Source organism: Crocodylus porosus, unplaced genomic scaffold (genome assembly GCF_001723895.1).
Source record: "Crocodylus porosus isolate Cpor-Errol unplaced genomic scaffold, CroPor_comp1, whole genome shotgun sequence".
Classification (NCBI taxonomy): domain Eukaryota; kingdom Metazoa; phylum Chordata; order Crocodylia; family Crocodylidae; genus Crocodylus; species Crocodylus porosus.
The window spans coordinates 110,881,553-110,903,551 of record NW_017728931.1 but is presented as its reverse complement, the minus strand read 5'-3'; the positions used below and the strand labels follow the sequence as shown (position 1 = coordinate 110,903,551).

The 21,999-nt window shown below is 42.2% G+C and overlaps 1 long non-coding RNA gene across 1 annotated transcript in view; it reads left to right on the top strand.

The window, feature by feature from the left end:
* Positions 1-12,969, top strand: part of LOC109316124 — a 15,780-nt gene extending 2,811 nt beyond the window's left edge. Inside the window, exons 2-3 of the long non-coding RNA XR_002102710.1 lie at positions 6,908-6,913; positions 12,958-12,969. This is a non-coding gene — a long non-coding RNA (uncharacterized LOC109316124). The remainder of the gene's footprint in view (positions 1-6,907; positions 6,914-12,957) is intronic.
* Positions 12,970-21,999: the final 9,030 nt, after the last annotated feature.

Here is a 21,999-nt window from a genome sequence, read left to right as displayed (position 1 = left end):
TCATCCGCCCACCCTTGTAACCTGTCTAGGTCTGATTGCAGCCTATTCCTCCCTTCTAGCATGCCCACATCCCCCCACATCCTAGTGTCATCATCAAATTTGAACAGGGTGCTTTTTACCCCCTCGTCCAAGTCACTGATGAAGATGATGAACAGTGCGGGCCTGAGGACCGAGCCCTGCAGAACCCTACTGCCCACATCCCTCCAGGTCGAAAATGTACGGTGTCTACACATGACCAGCAGCTACTTCACTGTAGTGGTACATTCCCTGTTATAGCACATTGCTATGGTGGAGGAGCTGCTAAAAATAACCATGTGTCATATGTACAGTGTAGTACAGGTAGTTACTGTGCTGTACTTTAGTATGTCCGAAAGGAAATACTAAAGCATGGCACAGTAACAACATCGCTATAAGGGAACATGTAGATGCCCCCAGCAAAAAATTTCTGTTTTGTTATGGTTTTGGATCATTTATACCAGTAAAAGTGTAATGTCTGTACCTGACCTCAGGGTTAAGAGGGAAGGGGAAGAGATGCATAATGCTGAGACAAGTTGTACACTCTTGGTCTAAACTGTTCTAAGAGGGATAATAAGAATATTCAAAGTTCCAGTGAAAAGGACTAAGCTAACTGCTGACTTAAGAATGGAAAGGCGCTTTCTCTCTGGGCCAGTAAGTCTAAAAGTGTAGATTTGCACCTTTCTCTGAAACATCTGCTACTGGGCAGTGTCAGAAAGAATTGATCGAGGTGGACCACTAGTTTGATCTGGAATAGTAATTCCTGCATTGTTACTTGAGTTTAGCATAGAAATGTTTATAAAGGCTTTCTGTGGGATTATCAATTCACTGGCATAAGTGGAAAAGAAAACAAATGTTGCTAAAGAAAAGACCTCCAGAGAATATTTCATATCTCTTTTATTTGGGAGGAAAAAACTTAAATATATTATGAGACAGATTATTAACTGCCATAAATCAGCGCAGTTGTTGACTTCAGCAGACTCACGCCAATTTGCTCCATGTGAGAATCCAGCCTGTGCCTTAAATTGACTATAGGAACATTACCTGTACAAACAGATGATTGCTGGTAAAAATTCTTATCCCTTAAGAATAAATAGTTTATATGTCTCAGAATACTGTATTGCCTTTAAAAAAAATATGCCTCCTAGATATAATACAGGTTCTATGAGTAACAACACTGCATTTAGTGAGTTGCATATAAACAGCAACATAACTAGTATAGGCTCATAAAATCTGTATAACTTCTGCATTTTATTTCTGTACCTGCAACTGCAGTTTGCAGCTGCTCTTTGAAAATAATCAAGTTAATATAGTACTCATCTTTACAGCCTGTCCTTATATTCTGTGTCTAAATATCTCACCTTGGGTAAATGGATTTAGTTTTATTGGTTTTATTTACCCTATCTAGCCTTCTTTAAGCTGACTTTTGCCTTTGTTTGATTGCACTGCCACATTTCTATACAACCTAAGAAAGAAAAGAGGGGCTTGGTTAAACGGGAACTTTACTTCATTTCCAAATCACAATGGCAATGAATAGGAAAATAGGAGGAATCTATGTCTTCAGGCTATGTTAAGTTATGTATCTAGCAACAATAGGGAGCAGTTTTCTGCTACCTTAGGAACATAGAGCTAGTGTCCAGTCAGTGATTCCAGTCATTTACAATTTCCAGCAGCCACATGATAAATGTTTTTCCAAAAAGGTCCATGAAGATACTTACTTTAGCCGCTTTCATCCACCACAGTGACAACCCCAGAACATCCCCTGAAACACTTAAGATTTTTAGTTTAAAAATAAAACCCCAAAACAACAACAACAAAAAAAATACAGTGGACCACAGGGGGAGAACAGGGGAAACAAAGGCCGTTTATAGATGTTACATTTTTCTAGGTTTAATCCAAACTACAGCCATCACTATGCACATGGGGACATCAATAGTCTGAATTAAAATTGGCTCCATTTCAAACAAACTAATTCTTATTGAATGAGGATTAAAGGTAATGCAGACTAGGGCAGTCCAAATTAGGCAATTTAAGCTGTATTAATTAACATTATATACCGCCTTGCTTTTAAGAAAAACTGTCCTTAGGAATGCAGATAAGCATTACAATTTTGGGTTTTGCAACAAAACAGAGGAAATCCTCCCACCCTCCTCCCCCCTCCCACACCCTTTATAAATTCAGATGTGTCAACAACACTTCACAGTGACTAAACATCAGTATACTGACTAATAGGGCAGTGCAAAATTTTGCTGTGTGTTTCATTTTAAAGCTGCTTCAATGTGTTTCAAGCTTGAAACAGCAAAATCGAAATGAAACAAATGCCTTTGAATGAGCTTTGAAACAAAACAAGGGAACTCAGAACATTTCAAAAGTTCCACAACGTTTCGAGTTTTGAAGCCAGGCTTACTGGCTTCAGCACCGGCAGCACCCACCTCCTATCATCCAGCAGGCAGATCGGGGGCTCGCACCTCTGCAAGGGCTGCGGTGGCTGTGCTGGACTCCTCCTGGGGCTGTGTGCCCCCAATCTGCCTACCAGATGACAGACTGGCACTGGGTGCACCTGCACCCAGTGCCAGGATGATCGGTGCTGCTGCTGGACCCAGACAGCTGCCCACCTCCTGTCATCTGGCAAGCAGATCAGGGGCCCGCACCCCCTGGAGGACTCTGGCACAGCCCCTGCAGCCCTCCTGGAGGTGCTGGTGGGCCCCTGATCTGTCCGCGGGATTACAGGAGGTGGGTGCTGCCACCTGGGGCCAGTGACGGCACCAATCTTCCCGGCACTGGGTGCAGGCTGCGCTCAGGGCTAATCTGAAATCTGGCAGGCAGATCAGGGGCCTGCACCCCTGGGAGGAGTCTGGCACAGCCCTTGTGGCGGTGCAGCTGAGCCCTTGATCTACCTGCCAGATGACAGGAGGCAGGTGCTGCTAACTGGGACTGGTACCAGGAAGATCAGTGCTGCTGCTGGCCCCAAGCAGCAGTACCCACCTCCTGTAATCCCGTACGCAGATCGGGGGCCTGCTGGCACCCCGGGAGGAGTGTGGGGGTTGTGTCAGAGTCATCCCAGTGGTGTGGGTCCCCAATCTGCCTGCTGAATGGCAAGTCCTGCTGCCTGGGGCCAGTGGCAGCACCGATCTTTCTGGTGCTGGGTGTGGGCTGCACCCAGCACTGGTCTGTTATCTGGCAGGCAGATTGGGGGCCCACACCATTGGGAGAAGTCCAGCACAGCCCCACCAGGGGTGCAGGTGAGCCCCTGATGTGTCTGCCTGCCACATTTTATGATTCCCCATTATAACCTATGGGTGAAATGGTGAAACAGCATTGAAACAGCAAAACAGTTTTGACAAAATGAAACAGAACAGCGCTTTTGAAATTAAACGAAACTCTAAACAAAAACATTGTTCCATAGAAATGTTGAAACAGAAGTTGAAAGGGAAAGGTGGTGTTTCACTACTAACTAATCCCCCAGTTCTGCCCCAGCACATGGGCTACTGGTCTGTGAAGAAGGGGGAAAATCCCCTTGATTGTCTATTAACCCTTAATTCAAATTGAAATTTGATTCAAACTGTGATGCAAATCAGTTAACATGGTTTAGAAAATGGTGGGCACATCTACAGATGGCCAGAAACTATCAATCAGTTGGTCTCAGGGAGCAGCACGGGATGCACAGTTGCAAGTCCATCACGCCCTCGCACCCTGAAGCCCCCCAGCCTGGAAAAGTGCAGGCTCAGGGGGGACCTGGTGGCTTCCTAGAAGTATATAACTGGTGTAAATCAGGATCTGGGGGAATGCCTGTTCACCAGAGTGCCCCAAGGAATGACAAGGTCAAATGGTGACAAACTCCTCCAAGACCATTTCAGGCTGGACATAAGGAAGAACTGCTTTACTGTATGAGCCCCCAAGGCCTGGAGCAGACTGCCACCAGAAGTGGTGCAACCACCTACTTTGAACTCCTTTCAGAGACATTTGGACATTTATCTTGCTGGGATCCTTTGACCCCAGCTTACTTCCTGCCCCAGGGGGAAGAGGGCTGGACTCAATAATCTTCCAAGGTCCCTTTCAGCCCCAATGTCTATGAAATCTGTGAAATATTGTGCTCTGCCATGGTAATTTAGCCAATTTCCAGCTCAGGTATTGTGGTTCCTGTGACCAGAAGATAAAGAAAAGAGAAAAAATATTAAAACTTTTCAGGTGCTACTCCATAAGACTGGCTGAACCAGCTCAAGTAGAGAGGTCCTAAATAACTGAAAATAAAATCCTACTATAATGTCTCAACGTGATAGGGTCCAAATTCTTCTCTCCTGACTTGGACAGAAAACTCCCACTCAAAACTACAGGGATTATTGTTGTATAGAAAAGACAAGAACTTGGGAATGTGTATAAACTTTTTTTCTACAGAAAAATATTGAAAACTTAGAGAAGTTTCAGTCTTAATTCCATCTCGCAAAACAGTAGAGTCAAGCAGAGGCATGTGCAGAAACAAAGAAAATGGAATAAGAAAAAAATCCTATTATCTATTGCCTTTGCAGCTGCTCTGGTGGTGGAAACTTGAATAAGAGTATCTAATGCCAGAAGAAACATAGAGAGAGACTGGACACCTGGAAAAAAAAATTAGAGGTTAATGAGCTAGAGCATGCATGACCTTATTCGAAGAGCAGCATCTGCAACCTGCAGCATCAAATCAGCAATGACATGAAAGGAAGGGTATATAAGGACACCCAGGTGACTACTGGAGTCTTCTGGAGCTGAGTGAAATAGCCAACCATAAGACTGTTCTTATGGAGTAAGTCTTAATCAAAGACAGAACTTCTATCTATCAGGCAGTTAAAGTTTTTTTAATAGAATTTTCTAACTCGGCAAGAGTTTCGGAAGCTTTCCAGGCTTTCTCAAGGCCTCAAAAATTAGCAAGTGCTCTGCTTTCTTAAAGTTGCATTGCATGGGTTCATCATAGAATTATTACGAGCAGTAACAATGCAAAAATCACCAGTAATTGAGAGTATAAAAGAATGCACTAGATTCTGATATCTGGAGTGCTTTTAGGATATGTAAGGCTCATTGTAAGTATCATACTTCCTTTAAAAAAACATACGTAAATACAGATAAATTTACGTCTTCTTTTTAGTGGACTAAAAGTAATCATTTTCAAAAGCAATAAAACATCTCTTCCTCCTCTCAGCCTATCATTAGGCATTAAACTCAGTAGGACTTCTGCCTGCTTACATCAAGGTTAGATTTGACCCATTGTCTCTGTTGAAATCTATAGAACAACGTGACATGAATGCCAGATTGTAAAATTCATTCTCTGAATTGTAACTATTTATATGGCTAAAATAGTCTAATAATACAGCAGAAGTAGTCTTTATTTTGCAATTAAAAGTTAGGGGCTATTTATATGATAATTTACTAGTACTGTAGATACTGTAGATCTTTACTTATGCCTAGCTTCTGCTGATGGACTGCCAAAAGGGACCTGATTACAGTTCTCTCACCCTTATGCCAGTTCTATACTAGACTGTATAAGACTCACAAATGCCTTATTGAGCCAATGGAGATGTCTTTGCACAAGGCTTTCTATGGAAATATTTAAAGGAGGAAAAATAACTTGATGGCCAATGACTATGGAGAGAAACTCTTTGCAAAGATATATGTTTTGGATTGTACTCAAGACTGAACAATAAGTGACTGGACCTGTATGGAAATTAACCTCTGCTATTTTTACCTCAATGGAGAGGGTCAATAGAAAGAATCAATGATGAGATAGAGAAGAAACATCAGAGGCAGGCAAGACAAGACTGTATTTGGCATGGTGGTGCAAGCTCAACCGAGTTTTATGTGCAGCTTGCCAGAGAGTCTGCTTGTCATGCACTGGACTTCTCAGCCACTGAAGAAGCTGTGATGGTACCTGATAACCCACCAAAGGCACAATTTCCATGGTCTCCTGAGATTGATGGCTACCAATGATGATTTTTACCTCATAGACGATAATGCCAATTTCCATTAGTCCTGATAGTATCAACTGTACAGAAAAAAAAAAGGAGCATTTTCAGTTGCTGGTCTTGAATTCCATTTACACAAAAGGGCTACCTAGGGATGGGAATAGCTTGGATTAGAAGAGCCATTTTCCCGTTAACCCAAGTGGATTTTGTTAAAATGGACTATTCCATAAAACAGTCTGCTCAGAGAGCTATTTCATAATGGTCACTGCAGTTTAGATTCACATTGGCCTTAATCTAAAATAATTTAACAGTGTAGACAAAGCCCCAAGTCCTCTTCATAGCTTCTTAAAGAAGGTGTAATTGTAACTTAATAAACACCCATTTTACAATATCAATTACACCCACGTCCACTATACCCTGGTATTGGGTCTGTTTTTTCTATAAATTACCCCAGCTGTTGTAGTGCATGTGTTCTAATTCCCAGCAATATAACACAAAAGTAGGTTCTTCCAATCTGTCCTGGCTTCATTTAAAAAATTGTTAACTAGTATTCTTTTCCAATGAAAGCGGACTTTGCTTGTAGGAATTTTAAGAAGGGGGTGGGCTGGAAAAATCCTTTGCACCTGCAGGTGCTCAAGATTTCTAACTGGGGATCCCTTTTCTAAAATTGCCTGCACCGTTATTACTAACTGTGTGTTACCATAGCAATACGAACTCTATCTGATATGAACGTTGTTCCCGACAATTACTATAGTTGATGAGCACAGTAATTATCATAGCTTCCTGAGGTGCGCTTAAAATAGCAAAGACAAGGGAATGCATTCTTGGAATATGTAACACTCTCTTTACCGGCTGCCCAGAAAAAATCTCTCAGTGGGAAAGATCAGTTTGTCTCCAGTAGTTATGGATGAGATGGTTAAAATGTCTCAGAATAAAGGTTATATTGGGACAACATGCAGCAGTAGGTTTAGAAGATACTCAGTTACTGCAGCACAGCGTGATTTATATTATAGCTGTTTAAATCACCTTATGTTCGTAGTTCCACTTTCTACCAGACATGACAGAACAGGCCCAGGAGCGATGTAATAGTGGAATGACATAAGTAGGAGTGATTCAACACTAGAGAAATCATTAAGTGCATTACAGTGACAGCTAGCAACAGTGCAGCTGTACAGGTGACGAGCTGTTAGTATAGACAGGGCTCAGGTGTTTTTCATGGCATGATATTTAAAAAGGTAGAGCACTGCCTGCACCATTGCTACCACTAAAGAAAGGCCCAATTGATAGCAGCTGGAATAAGAATGATAATTTTTCTAGTGTTGTGAGAGACTGAGTCAAATTCTCTGCTGATGTAATTGGTGCATGTGGGGGTATAACAGAGAACCCTAGCCCTGTTACCAGAAAGCAGGGCCCTTTAAGAAGAGAACTTTTTGGGCACAGCCTGCTGGCAGGGTAGTGGTTAAAAGCTGAGCCTGGCCAGCTAGTCAGGTGACCAGAAGGGGGCAGGTCAGAACTATAAAAACCCTGGGCTTGGCGGCAGTTGGGGGCAGCAGCCAAGGGGGAAGGAGTTTGTGCCTAAGGCCTCCACAGAGAGGCTTGGCTGCTTGTCCAGCTGCTGTGGGAGGGAAACTCCAGATGACTCCTGAAGAACCAGTGGCAGCCCCACAAGGAGGACCATAACAGATGGTAGGAAGCAGAAACACAGAGCCCTGGAAAAAATATAAGCTGGCATGCTGCCTTCTTTAATTTTTTTGTTTGCGGTTATAGCCCATGGACTTCCTGTTTATATTTTTGATTGATTGGTGGTTTGTGGTCAAGACTGTAGGGGAGGAGGAGGCCTCATTAGCACCTTGGGCACAGTCATAAAAGGCCAAAGGGCTTAGGGCACTAGTGCGTGCAGACGTAAAAGACCAGTAGCTCAGAGCTGGACTTTTAAGCTGGGTCCCAGTGGGGAGATCTTGGCTCAAGCCCAAGCTAAAAGAAAGGGCGCCCTTGGGCAGTGGGAGCTCTGGGCCACTGCCCAGCCTGGAGCTTGCAGCCTTCTGGCTCCATGCCCAGTGTATGGGCCTCTGGGTCAGAAAGCCTGGGCTCCATATTGAAAGCAAAAGGAGGGCCACAGACCCAGAGAGGATTAAGGAGGTAGAGCCTCAGAGTCAAACCCTATCTGGTGGGTTTAGACTGGTAGGCCTAGCCAGAGAAGGAAGCGGGGCAAGGCCTGTGGTGGCTGAGAACCCCAACACAGAAGTACAATAGGCAGTGTCCCACTTGTAAGAACATCTAATGAATATTTACATCGAGACACAGCAGGTGAGTAAAGGCAGAATATGAGATGAAAGACAGAAGTGAAACGTTAAGGGATTTCAAGGGTGCCCTTCATAGGCCACAAAAAATGCCACTGGGGAGGGCAACTTGCTACATGGGGAATGAACCATTAAAACCAATGGAAAAGCACCCATTTACATTAGCAGATAATTGATCCTCAGTAATTTAAAGGTAAATCTATATGAGTCAATGCCTTGCACATTTTAAGGCATTGCTAAGGTAAGACATACTGCATCCACTCCATATGCTGGCTTCCAAACTGGAAATAGGGTAGCTATGTTAGGGCCCTTCTACATGTGTAGGTAAAGGTGCAGTGAGATTGTGAAGAGGTGAGAAAAGCCCCTTTGGAGCCCACAGTCATAGGTAGAAGAAACTTACCTGCCCTGTTGGAGCCTGGGAGCTTGGAAGAACTCTGACAATCCAGAATGCTGCCACCAAGACCACAGTGGTGATAGCTGCAAGGAGAGCTGGTAGGAAGTGACACTGGGAGGTTGAGGTGGCTATGGGAAAGCTGGCAACATACCGAACAAGGTCCTTTTGTTTTAGTATCTATTTACTTTTGTTTTGGATGGTGGGAAGCCTATTAGGCTGACTTCCAGCCATCCAGAAAAAGGAAAAGCCAGCAACAGCCTTGTGTTGAAGTGATACTGGTGGAAGGACGGAACCAAATTTAATAAGGGCTGGTAAAGGGGCTTGTCCTTCATTGGGAACTAGTGAGTGCTATAAAAGCACTGGGGTCTGATACTGAGGCATCTAAGGCTGGTATAAATGCTCAAGTTTGTAGGTGAAATTGTCCAAGGATTCTCCTAAATTTCTTTTTGCTTTTGTTTATGCGATAGGGCCGGGCCTGAAGGGAATAGCCTGCAGCACTGAGAACTACTTTTTCTGTTGCTGGAGGCTGCAGCCAATGGTCATAATGGCCCTAGGGGCTGAGAGACATACCTGAGTTCCAGTTTCCTTGCTTTGTGTTGTTCTTCATTTCTTTCATTTACCAAACTTCAACAGAATGACCTTTGGGGCCAGCTTAGCTGCCATATCTTTGATCCCAGCACAAGAGAATTGCAGGCCTAAAGGATCAAAGAAAAGAAGGAGAATGCACATTGAGAGCCAAGGGCATAACTGATGCTTTAACAGCTGAGTGACACTTAGATGGGGTGTAGGGAAGGTAGGAGCCCTAAAGAAGAATCAGACCTGGTGCATTCGGGCCAACATGCAGCAGTTTAGGCCACATCCCAACAAATAAACATTCAATAACAAAACATGGCAGGCAAGAATTGGGTGGCCTTGCTTAGTGTTTGAACCGGGTGAGTCCACTTCCTCACAGCCCAGTCTGGCTGGGCGCAGGGCCACCAGGGCCCATGGCCCTAGCCTGTACTGCGCCAACAGGGATCTAATGCACAATCCATGCAATCACACTTTCTGTCATGCTACTACATGCGTGGCAGGGGGCATGATTGTGGAATGATGCATTAGATCTCATCATGCCTTATTGCCGGTGTAGGGAAAGCCTTATCTTGCGGGTAGGATTCCCCTCAGTTTTACAATCCCCCGAGGCTGGGTGACTGCAACGGCCACAATCCCCAATCCCAAAGGTTTTATGTACCTGAGGCTGAGCTGCCATAATCCCCCTAATCCTGGGGCTTTCATGTACCCCCAGGGCAGCCATGTCCCCCAGCTGCTGGGATCCAGAATAGCAACTGCTGGGGCTGAGGGGCACGTTGCACCTTCCAGTGGGGATTTCCATCAGCTAACAGGGCTCCCTGCTCCAGAGGAGACTCTGCTGCATATGTAAATTAAAACTTTTTTTATTGTGTGATAGGTACTTTGAGCATCTAGCTAGTCTCCAAGTAATTGTGCAGTTTACCAGTTAATTTAGCCATTCCTGAAATGTGTAGAGGGAGCCTTAGTGTGACATTTTATGTGCAGCGGTAAACTATGCTGAGAGATGGAGCTTATTAGTTTGTATTCAACTCCATACTAATGCAGCTACACAACTGATGGTGGAGAGGGTGCAGCATGACAACAGCATCTCTCAGTACCACATAGAAATACACCCACACAGAAATACTCTGGGAGCCCACAAAATAACAAGAGGTAATCTACTAAAAACGTGTGATTTAAAAAAAAAAAAATTAATTCATCAACTGCAAATGATGATCACTTTTAATCTTGTCAAAGAGAGTTTTATTTTTTTTATTTGACTTTGTTCTAGTTGGATTTGTCCTTATTTAAAGTGAAAGTCTGTTCCCTTAAAAGCTGTGAGTTACAGGTTTTGAAGTTGTCTGTCTTCTATTTACCTACAAAACAAGGATAGCTCAGTTGGAAGCTGCACAAGTTTTCCCTTTGTTGTCCCATCAATCAGCAGCAAATTTAAAGATAAAGTTCCAACTTGTAAATGAAAGCCAGGTGTCAGTGATAGGACAGTGCGAAGGCAGCATTTGGATGATTTGTCTTCAGAAATGATGGGGGGGGGCAGCCTCCTTAATATTGTCATTGAGTTAAAATAGCAGTGTTACAACCAAATGTGCAAAGGCCAGGCAAGCTAGTTAAAAAGAGAAATGAGTGTTTACAGGAGTGAATGACAAGAACCCCTGATTTAGCTGGTTATAATGGCTAAAAATTAAATTTCAAGACTCCATCGTCTAAACAGGAAAAAGTTTGTGGTAGTGACCTCTAGCATCTAGGGTTTGGCAAGTAATTCTACTGATAGAAGTATTTTCCTATTAAGATTTCAAAACTAAACTAAAAACTGGATAACTGGCTTTCAAATCTAGCAGTTAGTTCTTTCTAAGTTATATGTGTACTAGCCAATTGCCCTTCAAGAATGATGGGGGCCAGAGGGGAGGGGGCTGGGATGGAGTGCCGCCACCTAATGCCCCATGCTGCCACTGTTCTGCCTCTTGCAGGGAGCGGGGTGGGGGAGCTGAGGCCAGCAGTGCTCTGTCAGGTCCTCAGCACATCTTCAGAATTATGGCGGTGCGCCCCCATGCTTGCAGCACTCTGATTGGCTGTTTCCATCAGCCAATCAGAGTGTGAATAAAGTATTATGAACAGACAAGCTTAGGCTTATATTTATTCCCTGTATTGAAGTAAAAGTGGTAAATCACAAGACAGTTTATCCAAAGAACAAATCAGTTCCGATCCCTCCATTGAGTATAAACCAGCAATTAGTGGATATAAAAGGACAAAAGGAAACTGATTTTGTTAGACAACACTACAAATTGTTTTCTAGTAGCTATTTTTATGTGCAATACAGATTTTTCAAAATTAGTTAATTTTCAAATTAACAAATTAGTTTAACATCAAAGACTTCTCCATACTGATAGCATAAAAATATGATGAGCTTGGGTGGCTGAATTTGGGGTTTGGCAAGAGCTCAAGTCATGCCTTCCTAGTGACAAAACCATATCACGAAACCAGAACACAGCCAAAGATTGTTTTCACTGCAAAAAAAGGTGTAGGTTTTTTGCACTGAGATGGCTATCTCAAGTTAGCCATCTCAGTGTGACATCCTTGTGGGGAAAAAGGCACAAGTAGATTTTACATCCAATGAAGGTAGTTTGCCTCCAGCGTAGATAGTAAAAGTCTAGCCTATACTGCCAGCTCTTAGGGTCTACCCCAACCAGAGTGAGATAGAAAATATATTTGAATTTTACATTGAGAAAGATAACCTAAATTAGTTATCTACAACATAAAATTACAGCTTTTTCCAGTAAAGATGAAGCCAGAGAAAAAGGAGAGAGGAGCACTATGCAAGAGTGTGTCATTGCTCAGTCTCAGGTTCAAGTTTGGGTTAGATTAAGGACTGATAAGCACTGAGCCATGAAGCTTCTCACGGTGCATATATCTTGCATCATCAGCACTGAGGAGACTGTTTAAGTGCTCAGAACCAGCTATGCAGTGCCCAGGAAAGCTTCAACCTGTAATATAGTCAGTTTCCAACCAGGATGTTTTTCCACATTTTTTTTAATGTTATCCTCTCCTTCCAAGACACACTCAACATGTGAAAAATATTAACACTAATAATACATAAATGCATGTCAAATATAACAGTAAGTTGCTCATTGGGGAATACGGTATACAGTCCCCTCTCATGTATTCACATACCATTATTTTTTTAAACATGTAATTTTCAGGGATAGTACATTCATGTGAGATAACTGTTTATTGCATAGTTTTGAGCACTGAACAAGAAAGAAATGACTGCAGGCCAGTGTGCTGTCTGATATATAGATTTTTACCTAACATAAGCCATGACAGACATATCTCCTTTTCTACCTTACTCCAATTAACCTTCCTTTTCCAATGCTTTATTTTTCTGTGTGAAATTTTCAATTTCTAAAAATTCATTGTTTCGTAAAATTCATTACCAAAAATGAACGGATATCAATACAATATTAGGCAAGCTTGGCAGTTTCAAAGTTGTAATTAATGTTTTTGAGGTGATTTTCCCTAGAAAGTGCGTGAGAGAGTACATGTATGTTTTATTGATTTGTAAACGGGGGGAGGGTAAGTACGCTCACATAATAATAATTCAAACCAAAAACCAAGTTATGAATTCACCTAATTGGCTGTATGAATGCTGCGTGCCCCCGGCGGCTTTGGGGGGGCACATCAACCACCTGAAGGTGGCAGTGGCAGTGTTGGAGGCCAGGGTGTGACAGTGATGATTGGGGAGCTCCTACAGGTGGCCACAGTGGTGTCAGCAGCAGAAGGGAGGGAGGGGGGTTGGTGAGCACTGCCGGCAGCTTTGGAGGTGGCCAGTAGTGATCAGGAGCCACCTACAAATGCCGCTAGCGGTGTCAGCAGTGAGACAGGGCGGGTGGCAAGCAGGGACCAACTGCAGATACTGCCACCAGCGGCGCTGCTTGTAGCAGGTGCACTGCCAAGCTCAGGGGATGGGGAGGAGTATGCTAACAATGCAACAAGAATGAATAAATATTTAATAACATGTAGAAACTGTCCTGAAAGAGTACTACAAGCCATATACAGAGAGCTAATACAATGAAGTGGTGGAACAACATCATGTGAGAAAAGTCTCCTTCAGGAATCCTATGTGAGTAAACAAATTCATATGTTAAACAACACCCAGTATAAACTAGCATCTATATTGTTTTAAAACGTTATAATTTTAAAAGTTGTTAATGCAACTCTGGACTATTATTTATGTATTTATTTAAAATATTTGTATCCTGCTTTTCTGCTTGCACTAAGCACCCAAAGTGGCTTAGGTTTAACAATAGTTTTTTAAAATTACATAATAGATAAATAATCAACTATTTCAACCCAGCAGAGTGAGCTTAGTCCTTTGGCCGATGGCAGAGGCCAGGCCATACTTCCCTTTGGCTCTGCAGTCCCAGGGCAACTGAGCAGCAAGTTGAGCAGCAGAGTGTTCTTTCTGGCAGGGAGGGGGAAAGCAAGCTCCCTTCTGCTTCTCCTCCTTCTGATGGATGAAGCCAGACTAGAATAAGCTAAAATAAAAATATTTTCCCCCTTTTGTTGCAGGAACTTGGTAGCTCAAGTGAAATAGTAGATTGCAAAAAATGGAAAATGAAAATGTTGAGCTGCCAGGTCTGGGGTAAGAAACAGCAGGATCCTTGCTTTCAAGATGTGATCCACCACGAGTAGCTATTCAATACAGTCAAACTTTGTGGACAAAATGTGAAAAGAAGATCAAATAAAAGCAGGTGAGACATTAGGTCAAGCTATATTTGCAAGTGATATACCTCTTTCCATAACTGAAAATCAATACTGGAAGGAATATTACAAACTAAGTCGCCCATCATATAAGTTACTGTCACATTATTGCTTATCACATTCTCTCTTTGGTAGAGAGTATGACAGAGTTCAAACAATGGCTATTCAAAGGATTGGTCAAGCAGAATCACTGAGTCTGTCAGATGAATGGACTGATATACAAGGAAATCCTCTATCGAACATTATGTTAGCAACACCTGAACCAATATTCCTGAAAGCAATTGCTACCAAATCTTCTTGTCATTCAGGTGAATACATAGCCAAATTACTGAGTGAAGAGATTGAAAGTGCAGGTCCCTCCAGTGAACAAGCCCTTGTAACTGATAATGCAAGTAATATGACAGCTGCATGGCAAATATTAAAGGCAAATGATCCTCATTTAATAGTATTTGGCTGTCTCGCTCTTGGGTTGAAACTTCTGACAAAGACATAGTACATGTGAATACAATGAACGCAATATTGGCAAACTGCAAAGCGATTGTGAAGGTATTCAACAATCATCATGTTAATAATCAGATTTTGAAGAAATTACAGAAAGAGAAGTAGGGAAGGAAAGTGCACTTTTATTGCCAGAAGAAACTAGATGGGGCTTGACTACAAAGTGTTTATATAGTTTGCTGAGCACAAAGAATTGATTGCAGTGTGCTCCAATAGATGACACAGTATCCCAGATTATTCCCGTGAACACTTGGAAACAGATTCTCAACAACAGTGTGTTCTGGTTTTGAGTTCAAGGAGCATACAATTTGCTACTACCAGTTTCAGTGGCTATCAAAAAACTTGAAGGAGATATACACCAAGTCTTTCAAATATTCCAGAGATATTTAGACAATGTGATGAAAATCTAATTGAGCTTTTGCTTTCTTCACCTCTATCCAAAAAAGAAGTAGTAAAACAAATGTTTACTAAGAGATCAGCATTTTGCTCTCATCCAGCTCATCTGGCAGCAAACTTTTGGATCCTCAATACAGATGACAACATTTATCAGAAGATGAATTATCTACTACTCTCAACACAATTATGGAAGTAGCTAAGAATGTCCCCAACATCGACGAAATAGCTGTGATGACAGACATTGCCAAGTATTGTGCAATAGAAAAACTTCGGAGCAAAGACATCGTTTGGTGGGCAGCAGAGAATATGTCTCATCTCACATGGTGGAAGGGATACTGGAACACCTGACTGTTGTCCAGGACTGCTCTCAGGATCCTAAGCATCCCACCAACAGCGGCTTCTTGTGAACGGAACGGGAAGGCTTTTTTTTATAGTCACTATCCACTACTGAATGGTTACTCTGTACAACAGGCACAGTTTACATAAGTATCTTCATGATTCTGTCATCCATTAAAACATACTGACACATGGTCTACTGTGACAGCACCCTTGTTTTATCTTAGTATTGTTCCTTCTTTCTCGTCACTTTTTGAGCTAGCATATGTATAATAGCCTTACGATAGTGCTAACTGTCCATGAGGCTTTCATGAGTCACATAACGTCTCATATCAGTTTCCACCTGCTTGCACCTCCCATCCCAGTTTGATTGTGGATTGCCTAGGTCATCATAAATTCACTGTTTCAGGAGCCCCTCTAATGTGCAGACTATCGAGTTCCATCTGTTGAGAACCTCCTGCTTAGGTTGATGTAATGGCAGGTGACATGTTTTTCCTGCTGCTCTCATAATTTCCTGAACACTGGCAGAGTGCCTAATTTGCCCACGCTCTGTGAGCTGTGTCCTACATGTAAGCACTCCCTCATTATGGGGGAGTTCATGCATACCCAGATTCAGAAAAGGCATGGAACAAGGTCCGTTTATTATTTTCCACCTCAGAAAAACAGTAATTTGTTGGCTCCTTTATTCAAGAAGACTAAATTATGTTAAAAAAATCTCATTTCAGTGACTTGTGTAGCTTTCTGTTTTACAGTTCCCTCAGGTCACCTAAAATAAATCCCTTGGGGCCAGTGCTAGAAGGATCAGCCTATCTGTGAAATGACTTTGCAGATAAGAGGAGTCCAGTGCAATAGATTCCACTTACAGATCTCAAAAGTGAGCTGTGTCAGTCATACTTAATGGAGAACCCCCATATCCTGGGTATATGTACTGGATGGACTTTTAAGACACTAAGGTTTATGTAACATTTTAACATAGCTACTCATATATGTCAAAAACATATCATCTTCTATGAATAAACCCCCCCAAATAGTGATGTGACCAAGTTCAGTATCCTACTGTTGACAGGGGCCAATCTGTACATATGTTAGGTCCAGTGGGTTAATAGGCATTCAGAGATCCAGTGCAATTATTCTATTAGTAGCTTGACTGAATTACTCCGGGTAGGGTCAGTAGTATAACAAGGAGCGGACAAGTGTGGCACTCACTTTGGGTGCTGAGTTAGAAGGGACAGGAGAGTCATCACCCCTCAGGGAGCCTCTGCTTCAGTGAGACTAAGCACAGTAGTAGCAGCCAGGGTGAAGGGAGTACATGGGGTCAGGTAAGGCTCTAGTCCTCCCCCATCTCCCCCACCACCCCTTCAGCATCTCTGCTCTTACACTTCTAGGTAGGATGGTCATTTCCCTCCTTTCTTTAAGAATTAGGTGCTTAATAGCACTCTGACCTGTGATATATTTATCAGATGTACTTGGCTATTAGGACTGTTGGAAACACTGATGCTGGCCCTCTGATCATTCTCCTGGCAGCAGTGAGGGCCATTTGCTCTTTTAAACAAATGTACCAGGAATGATCCCCACAAGCACAAACATGCTGTCTGGAACAAAGACGGCACTGAGGGGCAGGAGTGGGCTCTCAAACCATATAAAAGAAGACCACATTACAAAAATCCATTTTCTATTCATGTGACATCTATAGGAATATTCTGATATTATGCTAAATATATTTATCAGCATCTTTCCCTGTGGTCTCTTCTTTAGGACTAGTAGTGACCTCCTGTACTTTTCTTATACACTTGCAGGTACTCACACGACATGATGGAAGAAAGTGGAAGCGCCAAGACCCTTTTTGTGTCTTCCCTGCTCATAGAATTACCCCCCAAATTATGCTGTTTGAATAGTAAAAAATATGTAACTTCTGTCCTTTGCAAATCCCTAGTGTGACACTGGAGGGAAGGTCTAGGACCAGAATGACCTGGAGAAATGGTCTACAATCAATCATATGTGTTTCAACAAGGACAAATGCAAAGTCCTGCATTTAGGACAGAATAGTTGCATGCACAGACTAGGGACTAACCAGCTAGCCTTTAGTACTGCAGAGAAGCGCCAGGGGGTTACAGTGGATGATAAAGTGAGTATGCGCCAACACTGCTCTTGCTGCAAAAAAAAAAAAAAAAGCTAGCAGTATACTGGGTTGTATTAAGAGAGGTGTCACCTACAAATCAAGGGAAATGATTCTTCCACTCTATTCAGCACTGGTGAGGTCTCACCTGGAGCACTGTGTCCAGTTTTGAGTCCCACATTTCAAGGTGGTTGTGGACAGATTGGAAAGAGTTCAGTGCAGAGTGACAAAAATGATTAGGAGCCTAGGAAGCAAAACTTATGAGGAAAGGCTGAAAGAAGTAGGGTTATTTAGTCTGCAGAAGGGAAGATTGACAGTGGATTTGGTAACCGTCTTCTAATACCGGAAAGGAGATTATGGAGAAAGTGAAGTTGATCTTTTCCTTGTGGCTGTAGGGGACAGAACTAGAAGCAATGGCTTCATAGTGCAGCAGAGAAAATTTAGGTTGGAGCTTAGGAGCATCTTTTTGACTATGAGGGCAGTCAAGCACTGGAACACACGCCTAGAGAAATAGTGGAATCGCTGTCCTTGGAAGTTTTCAAGAGCAAGTTAGACAGACACAATCAGGAATGATTCTGCCTTGAGCAGAAGGCTGGACTTAGATGTCCATCCCTACTTTCCTGCGATTCTGTGATGTTATAATTGTGACTTGATGACCCTTTCTGTAACTGGCCTTTTAAATTTAGAACAGCCAATCACGTGCAAACCTAAAATAGTCATTTTGCTGCATTGTCCTTTCATTCAGCCTTCAAATATCTCTGAATCCTGCTATGTGTTCCTAAATGGCTCTCATTTTTATCTCTGAGGGGGCACATTCTCATAACAGAGCTGTCTTTCTGTGCTTATAAGTTTCCTTATTTTCAATAGCCTAGACAAAAGATTTAAAGCTACTGTATGTGTATTATAGTAACACTCGGGGACCTTTCCAGAGAAGAGACCCCCACTGTGTACACACTGTATATATCCATGGTAGAAAGTAAGTCCTGCACTGAAAAGCTTACATGAGGTGAAAGAAAGGAAGTCAATTCATCCCCATCATATAGACAGGGAACTGAAGCACTGAGAAATCAAGTTCTTTGCCAATACTCTCACAAAAAGGCTGGCAGATCTGTGTTGGAGTGAAGTCACCATGATAGTGTAGGAATTATGTGAGAGAGAAAGATTTTTGTGGGTGATACCTTTTATTGGACCAATAAAACTGCATGATTGGAATAAAGTTAGACAAGCTTTCAAATGCTTATCTTGCTTTGTTTGATCAACTGCATGGTTAGGATAAAAGATATCACTCGCAAAAATCCTTGTCTGTAACAGAGCTGCGAATTTAACCCATGTCTCCTGAAGGAATCTGGTTCCTTAACCACAAACCTGTTACTCTAAACTTAATTCTTTTTCAAACTAAGATCACTGTGCACTGTGCTTTTTGGCATTTCTCTCATTTTGAGAGAGACTCTCCTAATTGCATGAACAAGTATTTGGAGTCTACTGAAATACTAGCACAGATCTGTGCCACTAGAAACAAGTATTAACTGTTTCTCCTGGCACAGCACAGACATGTTGGGCAACAAGAGACAAGTCACTGTGAGTAGTAATAGCAGTGTTTTTGCATTTTTTCCTACTCTTACTATTTTTGCTGCTTGTCTTACAACACTTTCAGGGTAAAATCTTTAAAACTTCAGGAATTAAAATGTATTTGGGCTTCAACACACTCTAGAGTCCTAGGAATATTATCCTCCTAGTTCTTTATTATAGTTGCACATTTTCAGAATCATACTGATGTAGGGTATGCAGGAAATGCAGGGCCAGAAGAAATGCATGTTCATTCTTCCATAGGTGAACATTTTACTTGTACTGTTAAAAAAAAGCATCTGCCAGATGAAAAGAAAAACCAGCCTATGTCCTGAGTGAAAGCTGTTGTTATAACTCAGAAACAATAGGCAGCCAAATTCTTGTGTGATGGAATATTACTTAAGAAGGAGATAGAGGAAACTTTGCCTTAGACTTGCTCATCGGTTTGGCTTTCACTTACGGTTTTATTTAGGAAAAAATGAATGAATCACTCATTAATAAACAACCAGCAACCACTTGTTGCTATGTATAAGGCTAACAAGTGGTAATTTGTAGCACCTTCAGTAACATGCATTCCTTATGAGTGTTGTTTCAAAATGCAGCATATATTCAGGCAGCATAAAATATTTTGTGGGTCTTTATTATGTTTGCAAGAATTTCTAGTTTTGTTGACTTAACATCTTATAGCATGGGCGAAATAAATACTCTGAATTCCTTTAATTCGAACATAAATAAATGAGCATTGACAATGACTGCCTGGGGAAAATAAGATTTGAACTAGTGTCTCTATACTAACTTTCCTTCTGTATTGTTCCTGTATACCATAATCATAAGTTTCACTGAGCTTTATATTACACACAGTTTTAAAAACAGATTTGCAATAGTTTTCTCTTAATTATATGGTGCAGTCAAATCCCTTTTTGAAGTTGGTTTGACCAAAAGTTTATTTAGGGTTCAAAGTTTGTTTTCAAAAATGGTCTTAGCCTAATGTACATTGGGGTAACACAATTCTAAAAGCTACAGAAGTGGCATTGGTGGCCTGGCACATGGTACAGTACTCCTTCTGATTCAATGCTGCCCCAGTATGTGTTTGAATAATGAGGCTAGAAGTTCTTTTTTCATATGTGACACTACTGACTGCTTGTGGACCGTACCAAAGTCTTTGTTCATTTTGCAAAGGTAGAATTATTAGCCCTACAGTCTTAGCGAAATTCTGATTTCAGTGATTTTGTGCATGCTGCATAAAGCCTGAGGTAGACATTTGTGGATGGTGCAGGATCGAAGTCTAATAAATAAATCCCCAAGCCCCTGTTATTTTAGCTAAAATTATTCTTTCTTCCTACTCCCAAAAAGAATTCCTACAGTATTCCCACCTGCCAGAAGTTAGTGTTTTCCTTCCACTTTTTTCAGGTTATGATTTCATTTCATAGATTTCATAGATTGCATAGACATTAGGGCTGGAAGGGACCTCGGTAGATCATCGAGTCCAGTCCCCTCCCCAAAGGGCAGGAAGTCAGCTGGGGTCATAGGATCCCAGCAAGATAAGCATCCAATTTACTCTTGATTGTATTTTACCTGTTTAGATAAACTCTTGAGTAAATTTTGAAGCATTTTCAGCCTAATTTCAAAGTATCTGACCTTGCATTGGAAGCGGAAGCTATAAGTGATAATAGTTAGGGACAATGTATAGATTTGCTGAATGATTATGGATTCTTCTTCTTGTTTGATGCAATTTTAGTCATTTGGACTAACACACTATAGTGTGGCAGTATAACCATTGCAACAAATATGCAAGATAGCATATCACTATGCTTAACTGAGGTTCCTATGTCTTAATGTGAAGCCAAAAAAATTCTTATTCCATTCAGGACAAGTGCATAAATTATCCTAGCCTGGAGTCATTTTTAACGCATGCACCACCATTCTCAAGATTGTTCACTAGGGGAGCACATGTGAGTTGCTACATTTTGGCTGTTCTGCTCATTTTTTTGCATTCATCAGCCCTTTTGTAGTATGTTATTACTTGCAAGAGTGAACATTTTCAGCAACAGCCTGAAGCAAAGAGTTGATAGTTTAGAAATGAAAGTAACAAGAAGATCTTAGTAAAACTATTAGTCTCAGTCTTATCAAACTGAATTTCCTGGAATCTGTGATTTACTTTAGCATTGATCCTAAGCTAATAAAAGTTACAAATCATTATCTAAATTAGTCTCATCCTTTTCAAACCCACCTGCATTTGATTACATGTTCTTATACATTTGTAAATGACTTTCAAATTTGATCTTGGAAATATTTGTTTTCCTTTTCTCTTTATCAATAATTTATTCAAGAATTGAATAGCGGTTAAATCAGGGCTGGGCAATTGTTTGGGTGGGACGGCCACTTAAAGAAAGTGTTTTGATGAGTTGTTAAGGGTGGGGAGTAAGGATTTCTGACCCTGCCTTGGCCCCCCCATTCACAGCTATTTACACTGCCTGGTGGGAGGGGTGGGGGCAGGGTGGAAAGGGCCCAGGGAGGTACCAGTTGATCCTATCCAGCTCCAGGCCCATTCACCCTGCACCCACCATTGCATGGTGCTGGTTAGAGTGGGCAGGTGGGCAGGGAGGGTCTCCATGGAGACTGGCTCAGAAACCCCATGGACAGGCCATACTCAGCTGGGTAGATGGGATGGGGCTGCAGGTGGGTGGGGAGTGGTGTCTGGGAGCAGAATGGGTGGCTGGGGCTGAGGATCATGAGGCAGTGACAGCACGGGGCTGGGGCCCAGGGCAGGAATGTGCAGGAAGCAGATCGTGGCTCTGCCCTGGGTTTTGGCCCTGCACTGTCCCGTGACCTCAGCCCCGGCCCCAGCCCCAGCCTTGTCCACCCATCCTGCTCTCCTGGACACTGCTCCCTGCCTGCTGGCAGCTCCATCCCATCCACCTGGGATCTGGCCCATTTTGCCTACCCGTGATTAAGATAAACATGACTTGTGACATATATATATTCATGGGTGACTTCAATTACCCAGACATCTTCTGGGAAGATCACTCAGCAAAATCCGAGTGGTTGCAAAGCTTTCTCTTGTGCGTGGATGACCTCTACCTGACTCAAGAAGTCTATGGGCCAACGAGAGGCAAAGCG